Raw genomic sequence first — 14,099 nt, 5'->3', positions numbered from 1 at the left:
CCCCCCCCCCCCCCCCCCCCCTCTCTCTCTCTCTCTCTCTCTCTCTCTCTCTCTCCCTCTCTCTCTCTCTCGTGCGCGTGTGTGCGCGCGCGTGTTCGTGCGATCTCTTTCATTTCAACCATTAGGAAACTCGTTCAGGGCCACTGAAAAGTCAGGGGAGGCTCTTATTTCCCATGGATTTCTGCCTTTCCCAAAACGCTGCACACCAAATAAGTATGGGGGATTTTATTTTGGAGAGACAATTAACCCCTGCCAAAAAATAAAGCACAGAAGGAAAAACAGGACAGGCTGGAAGACGAGGAAGCTGCCAAATTCGCTGGTGGAGGAAAGTGCGGTTTGGGTTCCGGCAGCGGGGCTCCAGTCCCCTGACTTCAGCACCGGAGGGTATGGACAGCGTCTCCGGACTGGGCTGCAACCACAGGGACCAAATTACGCTGCTGCCCCCGCTGCTACTGCCCTTGCTACCACTGTGGTCTCCACGGGCAGCTTAGTATCTGGCTTCTCTCAGCTAAAAGGCGGTGCCTGCTAATAGCCCCTGCCTCCTTGTCCCCTTTTTTGATGGACGAAAAATAACCCTCCTCATCCTGCTACACCTAGGCACCGGGCTTTGAGCACACTTGCTCTGGTTAAACTCTCAGCAGCAACTTCAAGAATAATTTTTCTATAGGGGGCTGGGAGGAATGCAGGCAGAAGAGTCAAGTGGAAGTTCTTAGAAGCACTGAAAAACCATGGGCTCTGCAGCAGGGGCTGAAATATTCAAAGGCCCACATTCTTGAAATAAGCAGGATGTTCCTGAGTGGATTGCAACTATTTTGGAAATAGCTTTGTGAGAAGAAGTAGGAGACCTACTCAAAACCCTACTTTACAGCAGCTGGAAAGATTTCTTTCCTCGACTTGTCAGGTAAGTAATAATACTATTAGTTCTTTTGTGTATAAATCTCATGACTTTTCCCAAGGTTTAACAGACAGAACGTTAATAGTGTTATTTTTCCTTTCAGATTGAGGAGAAAACAAGTACTTTTGCTTTATTTTTATTTGTTTATCCCTCGAGCAGTCTTTGGAAATATCTTGCTTAATAAATAGTCAGATATTGTATCTTCTCTGAAGTCTCTTACGTGACAATAATAGTAACAAAAGCATACTGTAGTTATTATAGAACTTTTAGATATTTTTCCCACTGCTTCGCTAATATCTTTTTGCATCTGTATATGTCTTGTTTGTTTTCCTTTAAAAAGTAAGATAAACTGGTATTTTGCAAGAAGGTGTTTCATGGTCTTATATACAGTTAAAAGTGATTTGCCTGGTTTATATCATGTGCAAGACTCAAAAAGTTGAAAAAGAGATGGTTTAACCATATATTTTGTATAGTTATAAATCACCAAACTACTTACAAGCACATAAACATCTGATCCCTCTCTGAATCTGACCCCCAAAACATATCCTCACCTGTATAATTTTATCTAAAGAAACAAATTTTTACATAGCATCCTCTCTCCAGCTTTTCAAATCTCAAGATTGCTTGTTTAAACCAGGCCCACTAGAAGACAGAAAATGAGAAGCTTTACTGTGTCTCTTCAGGAGACCTGGGTTTTGCTAACACTCTTAGTAGTTCTACAAAATGTATTTGTAGACAGACAGAAAGTGACAGGAGCCAATAGGTTATTAATAAATTATAAACGTTAAAATGTGAATTGAATTTGGTTTTTCTTCATTCTCATTTCTGGAAGCTTCTTTTGGAGCTTTAAAACTTCATTCTCATTTCTGGAAGCTTCTTTTGGAGCTTTAAAATAACAATCTTTCACAGTGACCTTGATAAGCATTTTAATAAAAAGGGTTCACTGGGTAAAAGCAGTTATACAAATTTATAACCTATGCCTGACATTTGAAGAACCAGATTAATTCCAATAAGCACATTCAGTTCCGTGGAGAGTACTGATAAGGATGGACAACTAAAGCTCTGTAAATACATGTGATGGTATATACATAATAAATTCTGTGGAAAGAGTTTGTTTTTTTCAACAATTAAGAGTTCAGGAGACTTTTCTTTTCATTTTGTAGGTCATATATAACATAATGAAATACTTCCAGCACATTTCCGCACTCACCCTCTTTCTGGATTTTAATACACACACTCGCACACATACACACACAAAACTGTGAGGTTGTTGCAATGGTACTTGTTGGTGGGGTGATGGATCCTTGCTTTGCATTGGCTGAGAATAACAATTACACTCTCAGGAAAAATCATTCTTAAGTGTCACTTACCACTTACAATAAACCTGCTCGCTTAGCAGAAAAAGAGCAGAGGCATTTATGTCACTGAGTTCCTAGGGGGCTCTTTTGTCCTAGATAGGTCAGAAATGATCATCAGAGGAACAGAAAGATCCATCATTGATTTGGATTCCTCTAATGTGTTCTTGACACAATCCAATTTTTTTTTCAGTCTCAGAGATGTGCAAATGAAATAACCATATGGAAAATTTAATCACATTTTAAGAGAGTTGCAAACATGTGGTTAGACTATTATTTTGGTTGTCAATTAATTAGCATATACGGACTCCTCTGGTCAGTAGAGCATAAAATGAAATCTGGGAATTCGTTTCAGAATGCATGCCAGTGGGTATATAGCCGCAGTTCCCTTCTCGGTGGTTGAGGGGGCAGACTTACTCTGTACATAGCTTAAACCACATAAAGTAAAAGTTTCCTTTGCCTAATCTCTTTGGAGATTTAGTCACTGAAATAAATAACTGTAATTCACCCTTCTAAACTCATGAAAGTGTATGGAAACCCCTGACAGTTTTTATCCCTGGGGAAATGTTGTGACATTCAGATAGAGTTTTCCCAATCAATTTAATTCTAAACTAAATGTTAAGTGGCAATTGCATAAATAAATAAGTAAACAGATACATACATACATACATACATAATACATACATACAATAAGTGCAAAAGTTAGTAGGAACAAATCCTCAATTTGATTTTACTTGTCTACCAAGAAAAATCAGCATTTCATTTGGGGACATCTGCACCCATGTGGCAATTGCATAAATAAATAAGTAAACAGATACATACATACATACATAATACATACATACAATAAGTGCAAAAGTTAGTAGGAACAAACCCTCAATTTGATTTTACTTGTCTACCAAGAAAAATCAGCATTTCATTTGGGGACATCTGCACCCCATTTACTAAAGCAATCTCTGCCTTGATAGTTATTTTGTTTTATTCTCAAAATAGAATATAAGAGGTCTTAGGAGTATCAAACACAGTAGTTAATAATTCACCATCTCCTCCCGCTAAAAAGTAGTTTGTTGGGTAGTGTTAAGTACCTTACTTTTATGTTGGGTAGACTGTCTCTTACATTTGAGACTCAAAAGGAAAAGAGAAACGGAATTACATAATCAAGAAAACAACAAATATAAAGGAGCAGAGGATAATTAAAAATGAATACAGAAATCTCTTCAGTTACCCTTTTTCCATAAATAAGAAGTAGGGAAAAGAGGTCTAGCCTGAATATTTAAAGCACAAAATAAAAAAGAAACACTACTTGGTTGATTTTTGTGCAGGCTATCTAAATACCGATTGAATATTCTAAAATAGTTACTGGATATATACATTGTATTGTATTGGGTCTCCATGGTTTGTACTGGAGTTACTGAGTTTGATCAAAGTTTAAAATTTATCAAGAATCATAAAAGAGATATTTATTACTGAAATTTGAGAAGGCCTTTTGTTAATTAACCTTTGTCTTTTACATTTAAAAGCTACAAATTCCAGAAAGACAGTCTGTTTTTATTTTACTCTATTCTATACAGGAAGGCAAAAGCGAGTGAGAAAGAAAAATATATTGTAAGCAGAAATTATTTCTATTCATCTTACTTCCCCAGAAGCCTGAATAATGAGTCATAAAACAGGACTCAGACTTGTTTGATATTTTCTTCCTGTTTAGCTTAACAGAGTGAGTTATGCATTGCATGAATTGAAAGAGACAACTTGCTGCAGTGTAAAATATGTTACACATCATGGTGTAGAAAAATAAGTATTGTTTGGCAATCAAAAGATCAAGATTTTTGAATTACTGATCATAAGGTCTTCTACAAGTCATTCAATTCATTGAAACTTAGTTTTCTTCTCTGAAATGAGGTATCTTTACCAGTCAGTTAAGAAGAAACCTTTACAGGTAGATGACACATAAATATATATAAGAGGAATGAATGATTTTTACTTTGTGGACTATTGGAAATTTTGAATATGATGTTGTTCAAAGTGTATTGGGAAGTTAAGTGCTATGTCTGTGAGTGACTCAAAGTAGTTTCATTCACTAAAGGAAAAGTTCTTTATGGAGGGCATATATCTTATATTTAAGAACTGTGAGGATATGGAGTATAATATGTTGCAGATAATTCTGCGTAGTGTTTTATATGGGTTAATGATATCAATATTTTAATGAGGCAGGACCTGCTTTAAAAATATTTATTACTCAAAATTGATACTATACCTCTCTACCAACTGGTCAAACCTAGGTCAATATAACTAGAGTTTATTTTGATACCTTTTATCTTGACCTTTGCAGAATCTGTCACTATCTTTGTGCCATACTTTTCTTGTCTATAAGGGAGAATTAAGATTTATTATAAGTAATATTGACAAGGAAACTCAAAGGATTATGTAGACTTTGAAACTCACATCTCCAATTACGTTGTGTAAGTTCTCACATGCAGAAGGCACTTTGTTTTATTATGGCTAGTAGGGCTAGAGTTCAAGTAAGAACCATGGGGCTTCGTATTCTATGGGAATAACTTGAAAATCTAAAGATATACTATTAATTTAGTACAAAACATCAGTATTCTATTCATAGATCTTCTCAGAAAATATTAAGTTTAGCAACATCTCATTGTTTAGTCATTTTCATCACATGACATTTTACATTTAACTGATGTTTTCAATGTAATTTACTAACATTTGGTGCATATGGAGGTCTAGACTATCACTAAAAATATTCTGACAGTATATGGTAAAAATGTTCATTATTTCTTGGTGCTAGAGTCATTTCTAGTATAATTTTGTGGTAAAAATATTTGACTTTAATAAAAATAAAAATTGTATAATTGCCTAATTAGTGAAATGATTTTGAATTTTGGAGGTGTTTGATCTGCTATCACTTACAAAACAAAAAAGGAAAGGAGCCAAAAATAAAGGAAAAGAGCAGAAAGGTAGAGATCATGAAAAAAATTTCATGGGGCCAAAAGCTTTATTTTGAATTAATGTTGTGAAGCTTGATCAGCACATTGCCCATGCTTAGCTTCAGAAAATTATTTTGGTTTTCATGAATTTGCTCTCAATATATCAGCAAACCTAGAGTAATATATTTAGTAAAAAATCTGTTAGAGAATAATTAAATCAGTTTATTTGAATATTTGCTAATTATCACTTCAAGTTTAATGTATGTACTTGTATAAAATTTTAAAATTAAAGGTCCTAAAGTAATTAAAGTTATACTTATATTTAACAAGTATATTACCAATCACTCAAAATTTTAGCTCAATATTTTTTAAAGAGCAAATGCTTACTTGGTAATTTCACAAAATACCAGTACAAGAATCTTTTAGGAATGGTATCAGACATAAATAATTTTGCATTTTACATAAAAAGTATAAAGAGAATCATTTTTCTCTTTGTCTTCTCAAAGGGAACACTAGTAAGAAATAAGTATCCAAAAAAAAGCAAATTTAATAATATATATGATAAAAGAGTACTACGTGGTGAAAAATACAAATGTATGCAAAATCTGGGGTCTAACATGGTTTTCCTATCCATAGTTATGGGATCTTCGGTACATCACTTTATCTTAATTTAATATCTCATCAGTGTATTTTTTTTGTCCTAGGGGAAATAATTACTGTGTCTATGAGGAAATGAACAAGAACTCATGGGTGTAAACTCAAAAGACTTTTACCCACTTCTCTCATGCCATTCCTGTCATAGTCCCACACCCAAATTATAGAAATATATGGGATTTAGGAATTAGTGCATCACTTAACAATAAGTTACAGTAGATACAGTCAGATTCAGGTATTCAATTAATGTGCATATTCCTCAGTAGTGTCTTTTTTTTTTAATCGGGAATTTTTTTTAACTCTGTCTCACTTTTACATCTTTCTGTATTTCTGTCTTTGATTCTCTGAATCTTTCTTCCTGTTTCTCCATCTGTCTTTCTCTTTTCTCAGTCTGTCTCTTTCTCTGGTTATCTTTTTCTCCCTCTTTTATACTTCCTCATTCATTAGTGGTCAACACTATTTCTTTTGCATAAAGTAGGGGGTCAGAAAATCGGGATAGACTGAGAAGATAAAGGTAGTCTCTAAATGACTATCAGGGTGAAGTTTTTAGCTTAAGGCAGACTACATCATAGGATAGGCAAGAATCTCCTGCTATAATACTACTGAAGAATCTGCCAAAGATTTTAAAGATATTTAGTTTATCAGCCATTGACAGAATTCTCAGCAAATCAGGCTCATTGGCTTATTTTCTATCAGAAAGCTCACTTTTCTAAGAAAAAAAATAAGGTAAAATATTCATAATGTGACCTTCAGTGTAATTCATGCACCCCAACTTTGTGGGTGGTCTCTTTATTATTCAAAATGAATAATTTCAAAAGAACACACACATGAAGTAAAACGCTAGGTGAGAATAAGAGCACTTCTCACTGGATAGGTTTGTTTCTAGTTTTGGTGCCTTTTTTTCTATAAATTTCAATTCATATGTCCTTATTTATGATATGGTGGGCCTGCTGGAGTTTATTTAGACTATTTAACTCTTGATTTCTTGGTCAGGTTATTGTTTTGAAGACATCACATCCCTGAAAGCAAATTAATTTAATTGCCTATGTTTTACACCATTGATTATAGATAACACAACCAAAAATAATAAAACAAGTTACATCTAGAATCAAAGTAAGTCAGATAATGATAGTATCACTCATTATTCCATCACACATATACAGTTTCTTTTATTCTCCATGGAATAATTTTCTCCACTTAACAATTATTTTATCTAATTACATAAAATATAATTTATAAATTAAAAAAAATTTTTTTTTTGGTACCGGGGATCAAACTCAGGTCCTTGCTCTTGCAAGGCAGGCCACCGAACTGCTGAGCTAAATCCCTGGCCCAATTTTTAAAATTTTGAACTATAATTTTATCTTATTTACTTTTACTTTGGATGGCTTTGTTTTGTTGTTGCATTTTAAATATACACAATGATCACATTCATCACAGGAAATTTGTACCTGTAAATGATATATCTTGTTTTGTCTTTTTTCCCATTCCCCTCTCCTCCCTTCAACTCCTCACTTCTTTATTTGCAAAAGCTTTATTTCCATTTTTTCCTTCTATTCTCTTTTATTTCTTGTCCCTTTCTTCATTACCACCTCCCCTATACCATGTCCCCTTCCCATTTGAACATTTTCTTCCCATTTCCAAATATCAATTGTACATTTCGTCCATATTTACACTTTCAGTTTGTCACACCAGAGAAACAATGCAGTATTTAAACATATGTGTCTGATTTATCACACTTAAGAGTATGTTCTCTAGGTTCATCCCTTTACTTAGAAAGGCCTCAAGCTTATCTTTTGGAGCAGAGTAGTACTCCATCGTATACAATAAAGCTACTACACTTTCTGTATCCATTCATCAGTTGATGGGTACTTGGGCCGTTTCCAAGATTTAGCTATTAATAGAAACTCTGCTGCTATAAACATGGGTGTACATATATCCCTGTGGTATGATGCTTTTAATTTCTTCAGAAAGATATCAAGAAAGGGAATAGTTGGGTCAAACAGAACCTCTAGTTTAAGTTTTCTGAGAAATCTCCACACTGATTTCCACAGTGGTTGCACCAGTCTACACTGCCATCAACAATGGAGAAGTTCCTTTTTGCCTTCCAGCCTACCAGCATTTGTATTGGTTGACAGCAGCCATTCTTTCTGGAGCTAGATGGAATTTCAGTGTTGTTTTAATTTGCATCTCTCAAATTACCAGTGATGTTGAATATTTTTTCATATATTTGAGTTTCTACTTCTTTGAGAAATGTTTATTCATTTCAGATGCCCATTTTTTTTATTGAGTCTAAATTTTAGGAGTCTATTTTTTTTTAGTTCTTTATATAGTCTGTATATATTGTTTATATATTATATATATTATTCTATTCTATTCTATGCTATATATTATTTGAGAAACAGCTAGTAAGAATTTTCCCCACATTTGGGTTGTCTCTTCACTCTTTTGTGGTTTCTTTTGTTGTGCAAAAGTGAAGTATCTTGGTTCTTATTTTTTGCCCATTCCCCTACCCTCCCTTCACTCCCTCCAACCTTCTCTTTTTACAAAGACTTTGTTTCCATTTTTCCTTTTTCTCATATTTTTTCCTTTCCCTTCCCTCCTTTTCCTTACCCTTCCTACTTCTTCCTACTCCTTTAGAGCCTTTTTCATATTATCAATCATACAATTTGAACCTTATTTACCCTTTCAGTTTTTCACACCAGGGAAACTATTTGGTATTTACACATGCAAAGATGATGTCCTCACTTAAGATGATGACCTTAATGTGCATTCTTTTAGCTATGAAGGTCTCTAGTTTCTCATTTTTTATGTCTGAGTAGTACTTCATTTTATAGAAAAAACACATCTTCTTTATCCCATCTTCAGTTAATGGACAATTGGGCTGTTTCCAAGTTTTAGCTATTACAAACTGTGACACTAGAAAGGTGGGTTTACATATATTGCTGCAGGATTGTTCTCTTAAATATTTTGAAAGATACCCAACAGAGGGATGGCTGAGTCAAATGGAACCTCTAGTCCCAGCTCTTTGAGGTATCTCCATATTGATTTCCACAGTGGTTGCACCAGTCTGCACTCCCACCCACAATGGAGAAGGGTTCCTTTCTCCCAACAGCCCTGCCAGGGCCAGTATTTGTTATTGGTTGATTTCTTGACTGGAGCCATTCTTTCTGGGGTGAGGGGGAATCTCAGTGTTGTTTTCAACTGCATCTCTCAAATGACCAGTGATGTGGAACATTTTTTCATATGTTTATTTGCTGCTATTATTTCTTTGTCTGAGAAATGTCTGTTCATTTCAGATGCCCATTTTTGAATTGGGTCTTTATACTTGGGGGAGGGGTCTGTTTTTTTTTATTTCTTTATATATTCTAGATAGTAGACCTTTGTCTGAAGAACATCTGCTAATCTTTTTCCCACACTATACATTGTCTCTTAGCTCTGTTGGTGGTTGCTCTTGCAGTGCAGAAGCTTTTTAATAAGATGAGATCCCAGTTTTTGATTTTTTGTGCTAGTTCCTATGCTAATGAGGATTTGTTTAGAAAGTATTTTCCTATGCCAATGTCTTCAAAAGTTCTACATAACTTATCTTCCATCAAGTTTAGTGTTTTTGTTTTAATATTTAGATCTTTAATCCATTTTGATTTTAGTTTAGTACATGGTGAAAGACAGGGGTGTAGTTTTATAATCTTTGGCAAGCTGTGATCCAGTTTTTCCAACACCATTTATTGAAGTGAGAATGGTTGCCTCTTTGTCAAAGATAAGGTAGCTGAGTATGACTGAAGTTGTTTACTCATCTTCTCATCTATTCCACTGATACTTGGGTCTGTTTCTTTGCCAGTACCATGCTGTTTTTACCACAATTGCTTTGTAGTATAGTTTCAAGTTGGAAATTATGATATTCCCTGTCATATCTCTATTTCCTGGAACTGCTTTGTGCAAAAGCCTTTTAATAAAATGAGATCCCAGTTGTTGATTCTTTGTAATATTTCCCATTCAGTTGTTTTGCTCATAATGTCTTTGCCTACGTGAATGTTTTCAAAAGTTCTACCTATTTTGTCTTCCAGCAGATTTAATGTTTCTGTTTTAATATATAAATCTTTCTTTCACTTTAATTTTAGTTTAGTATATGCTGAAAGATACAGGTCTAGTCTTAATCTTCAGCATGTAGAAAGCCAGTTTTTTCAGCATCACTTATTAAAGAGGCTGTCTTTCTTTCAGGGAAGGTGTTTGGTTCTTTTGTTAAAGGTGAAGTGGCTAAGTGCATTTGGAGTTGTTTCTGCTTCTTCTAATCTGTACCATCAATCCTCATGTCTGTTTTTTTGTTGTTTTGTTTTCAGTATCAATTATTTACCTATCAAAGTCAATTGTTCTTTCTTTTTGTTTTCCATTTTGTATTTTCATGATGTAAGTTTTTGGGAAGCCCCTTGAAATTGGAGTTAGAACATTGTGCTGCCATGTAAACTTTACAGATAACATAATAATTACATTCTAGGAAACTTATCTCTCTCTTTTAGTTTCCACACACAGTATTATTCCATGGCATTTTCCCTGGAGTAATAGTTTTTAGAGTCTCATTTCAGAGCACCTCATGTGATTTTCACAGCAGGACTTTTTCATTTCCATTTTGCAAATGAGATAATTGAATCCCAAAAAGGTTAAATGATTTTCTAAGGATTAAGGGTAAATTAAGACTTGAAGTCATATTTCATATTTTTTACTATTTATGAGTGGCTTGGGAAGAAAAAGTATTTTCTTCTATCTTTCCTACTACATGATTTCTTTATTAGATTATGATAAAAATTTAAAAATCAACAAGAACAAATTCTTCATAACTATGTTTTGATGGTTTTCAGTATTAGTAATTGGTATCTGGAAGCATTTAAATCATGAAAGGTCTTGAAGATTCATGTATTGTTTTGGCTTTTAAGTAGACGGTGGGCTTGTTTGAGGTCTTGTTATAGAAGCATCAATAATGGTGCAGTAATCGTAGTGGAATAAGGTTGATTCTGTTGTAGAATTCAGATCTCAGGTGATAAGAACTAGACTCAGTGAAAGTTAGGAATGAATTAGTTAAAACTGAATGACTAGGTACTAGAAATGCTATTAAGGAACAAAAGTCAAACAAAGAAGCCACCAAGGGAGTCAGTGTCTGTGTCACATACATGCTCAGTAAATTCTAAAGTATTCTATAAATGGAAGTACCTACTTTGGAAAGACAAACATAATTTTGAACTTAGAATGCATCAGAGGTATAGTGAAAGGTACAACAGCCAAATGGCAGGTGGAGGAAAAATAGGTTTTAGCATGAGGATGAAACCTGCCATAAAAACTCAGTTATCAAAATAGAGATTATTACAGAAGCTATGAAAAAATATGTTGAGAGAACAAGTGAAAAACAATTATTTATGAACAAAAATATTCACATTTCATAAGGAAAAAAAGGAAAGGAAAGAGACAAAAAAGAGTACTTAGAAAAGTGCAAAGAGAAACAGGGAAACTAGTTTTTTAAATATATATGTACGTGGTTAACAGTGTTGATAAAAAAATGAAAGAACTGAAGACATAAGGTGCCTTTGTGTTTGCTCAGAAGTAGATCACTGGGTGTCATGGAGAATGGTTGAGATGATGTTTGACTATCAAACCCTCAGGATCGCAGATAAGATAAGGCAATGGAAAGGACAGATTCATTTAGAGAAAGTGGTGAGAAAGAATGAGCATTTTGTGCATAGGAGCACTGTGGAATTATTGAATATATTCTGTGTCATCCACATTCAATTTCTATTCACAGTGCCCTTTAGAATTTGGTGGCACTGTGTTCCTGACAATGTGAATACTTTGTTGCGTTATATCAGCTCCGTGGTGATGTGGGTCTGAGAGAAATTATAATTTGCTGTAGATAGCCAAAGATACATAGATAATGCTCTGACATAGACCTATTTAAAGTTTGTTTTCTCTCCTTCATTTTATATTCATTTTGATTGGTCATGCAAAATATACATAACATGTTAATCATTCAAGTTTGTTCTAGCCACTGGAAAATTGACTTTTATCCACTATTATTAGTATTGTGCTGACTTGAAAAGCTAAATAATTGTCAGTAATGATGCCTTCATTATATCCTCCTGTTAAAGTCTCATCTACACTATTATTCCTTTCCATCTATAATGTTGTGCATAATTTGCATATTTTTCTAAAATAAATTTCTGAGTGTGAAGAATGAGTACAAGAGATCTGCAGAGTAATTTAAATTACCTTAGTGCTTTTGTCTCTTACTAGGGCTGACTGACTTAGAAGACCCACAGAGGAACTATCAGTTTCTCTGGGAGAGCTGGAATTTCCCAGAGTTCAGGCAAATACAAGTTTGCTTTTGTATGGTATTTAAATTCCTTTCTCAAACCACTCAAATTCTCTGGATAATTACCTGGCCTTATCTTGATACTGGAGGAGTAAATTATCTACTTTTTGGAGGCTAATTAAGTTTCCTAAACCATCAATGTGCCATTTAGCAAATTACCTTTTCAGTGCACTAAAAGGCTCCCCAGTAACCCAAAGGAGTTAATGTACCACCAAACAGAGGGCGATTTATTCTCTTGTTGCTGATGGGGGCAGACAGTTTAGAGTATTAATGGGAGCTTTGGAAAAGAGTCACTGTGGGGCATGGAGTCACTGTGTCTATGAGGCTAAACCATGGAGGGTGGGAAGGTGTTTATCACTATGCAAGAGGGAGGAGGCAGGTGCTCCTACCCTTGAAAATTCATATATTGCTTTCAGCCACTGTCTGAAGAAATATCTTTACATTATCTGCATACTTTGTAATAGTACGAAAATTAGCAAATTTTGATCCTAAAGCATTGCAGATTTGTACAGAAGTGTTCTTGTTAAATAATCAACCATTTTATTTTTCATATAGTGGTCATTGGCAGGTTTTATCTGGTCATTTTTTGTGGAATGGAATGATTTATTTCTTATTAATTAAATACCTAATCACTTAAATTTAAACAAATACACTAAAAATAAATATTTTTAGTTATAACCTATCTCATGTGTATACATAAATTTACCAGTAATTATGATTCATATCTACTTTATTATTTGCTATTATGTTCTATCACTGTTGAGATTCCATCTGAAATATATGAAACTTGAGCTAGAAAAAAATTAACGACTTTTTTCTTTTAACTATTGACCATATTTGATGAAATAATATTTGTGAATATAAAATTTTATTCAATTGGATAAATCAGAAATATCTTCCATTGTTTTTAGTGGATAACAGACAAACATCTTCACACGTGTTGAAGGTGTTATAGTCATGTGTATGAATGAATGAAACTTTTTAGAAATAGAAATTCTGTAGCATATAATTCAAAGTTTTTATTTCTTGAAAATTAGATTTTAAAAATTTCTAACTTCGTTTTTCTGAAACTCTTATTGGAGGATATGGATAAATAAGTATAATTATAGAATAATAAATTAAATGAAGCATAGAAATAATTTCTTTCTACAAGCATAGAAAGCTTTCAATAGGCTATTTTCTCCTGAACAGAATTAACAAAACTCTGAGTGAAATACAATGTCTTCCTTCAATTTGTAGTTCCAGAATATTTGCATAAAATCTACACTTCCATGTCCTTAGCAAAGCCAAATAATTGAACCATGGCAAATTTATCAAGGTTAAATATTAAGAGAGTGACTCTTAGGAGTAGCATAGCATTCAGATAGAAGTCTTAAATAACAATATCAGGCTATATTTTAACTCTTCCTAATGAACATGGAATTTGAACACTTGGAACAAGGCAAATATGTGCCCAACAGGAAAGAAAAAAAAGGCTTGGCAACTGATGAATTACTTAGCATTTCTTTTTGTAAAGAATAAAAGCTCCCTGGCTTCCAACAAAGAGTTTGTGAGCTATGTGGCAGTATTTTGAACAAGGAAATCATTTATAAATGCTGTCTTTATATTTAGGAAATGATTACGGATGCAGCTGCAGGTTTGAATGACTTTTAATAAAGTGTGCTATAAGAGAATTAGCAATAAATATCTAACAGCTGATAAGACATTATAGACCATCATTAGGTCTATATACTGAGACACACACACACACACACACACACACACAAATTGTGTGTGCATGTATAGCTTCCCCTAGTACCAGTGTTTTCCCACTTTTCTATGATATTTTGTAAGAAATTTTTATCTCGCAAGCACAAGGACCCGAGTTCAATCCCCGGTACCAAAAAAAAAAAAAAAAAAAA

At 34.0% G+C, this 14,099-nt stretch overlaps 1 protein-coding gene across 1 annotated transcript in view; it reads left to right on the top strand.

Annotated features, from left to right (window-relative positions):
- The first annotated feature begins 60 nt into the window (after positions 1-60).
- The window catches only part of Sntg1 (syntrophin gamma 1), a 783,297-nt gene continuing 769,258 nt past the window's right edge, over positions 61-14,099 (top strand). Inside the window, exon 1 of the mRNA XM_010622657.3 lies at positions 61-901. The gene's annotated coding sequence lies outside the window, so the exon portion shown is untranslated. The remainder of the gene's footprint in view (positions 902-14,099) is intronic.

This window comes from Fukomys damarensis, unplaced genomic scaffold (assembly GCF_012274545.1).
Source record: "Fukomys damarensis isolate Sample0158 unplaced genomic scaffold, DMR_v1.0_HiC HiC_scaffold_5, whole genome shotgun sequence".
Taxonomy (NCBI): domain Eukaryota; kingdom Metazoa; phylum Chordata; class Mammalia; order Rodentia; family Bathyergidae; genus Fukomys; species Fukomys damarensis.
Note: the sequence above shows the minus strand (reverse complement) of the source record. Positions and strands in the feature narration are given on the sequence as shown.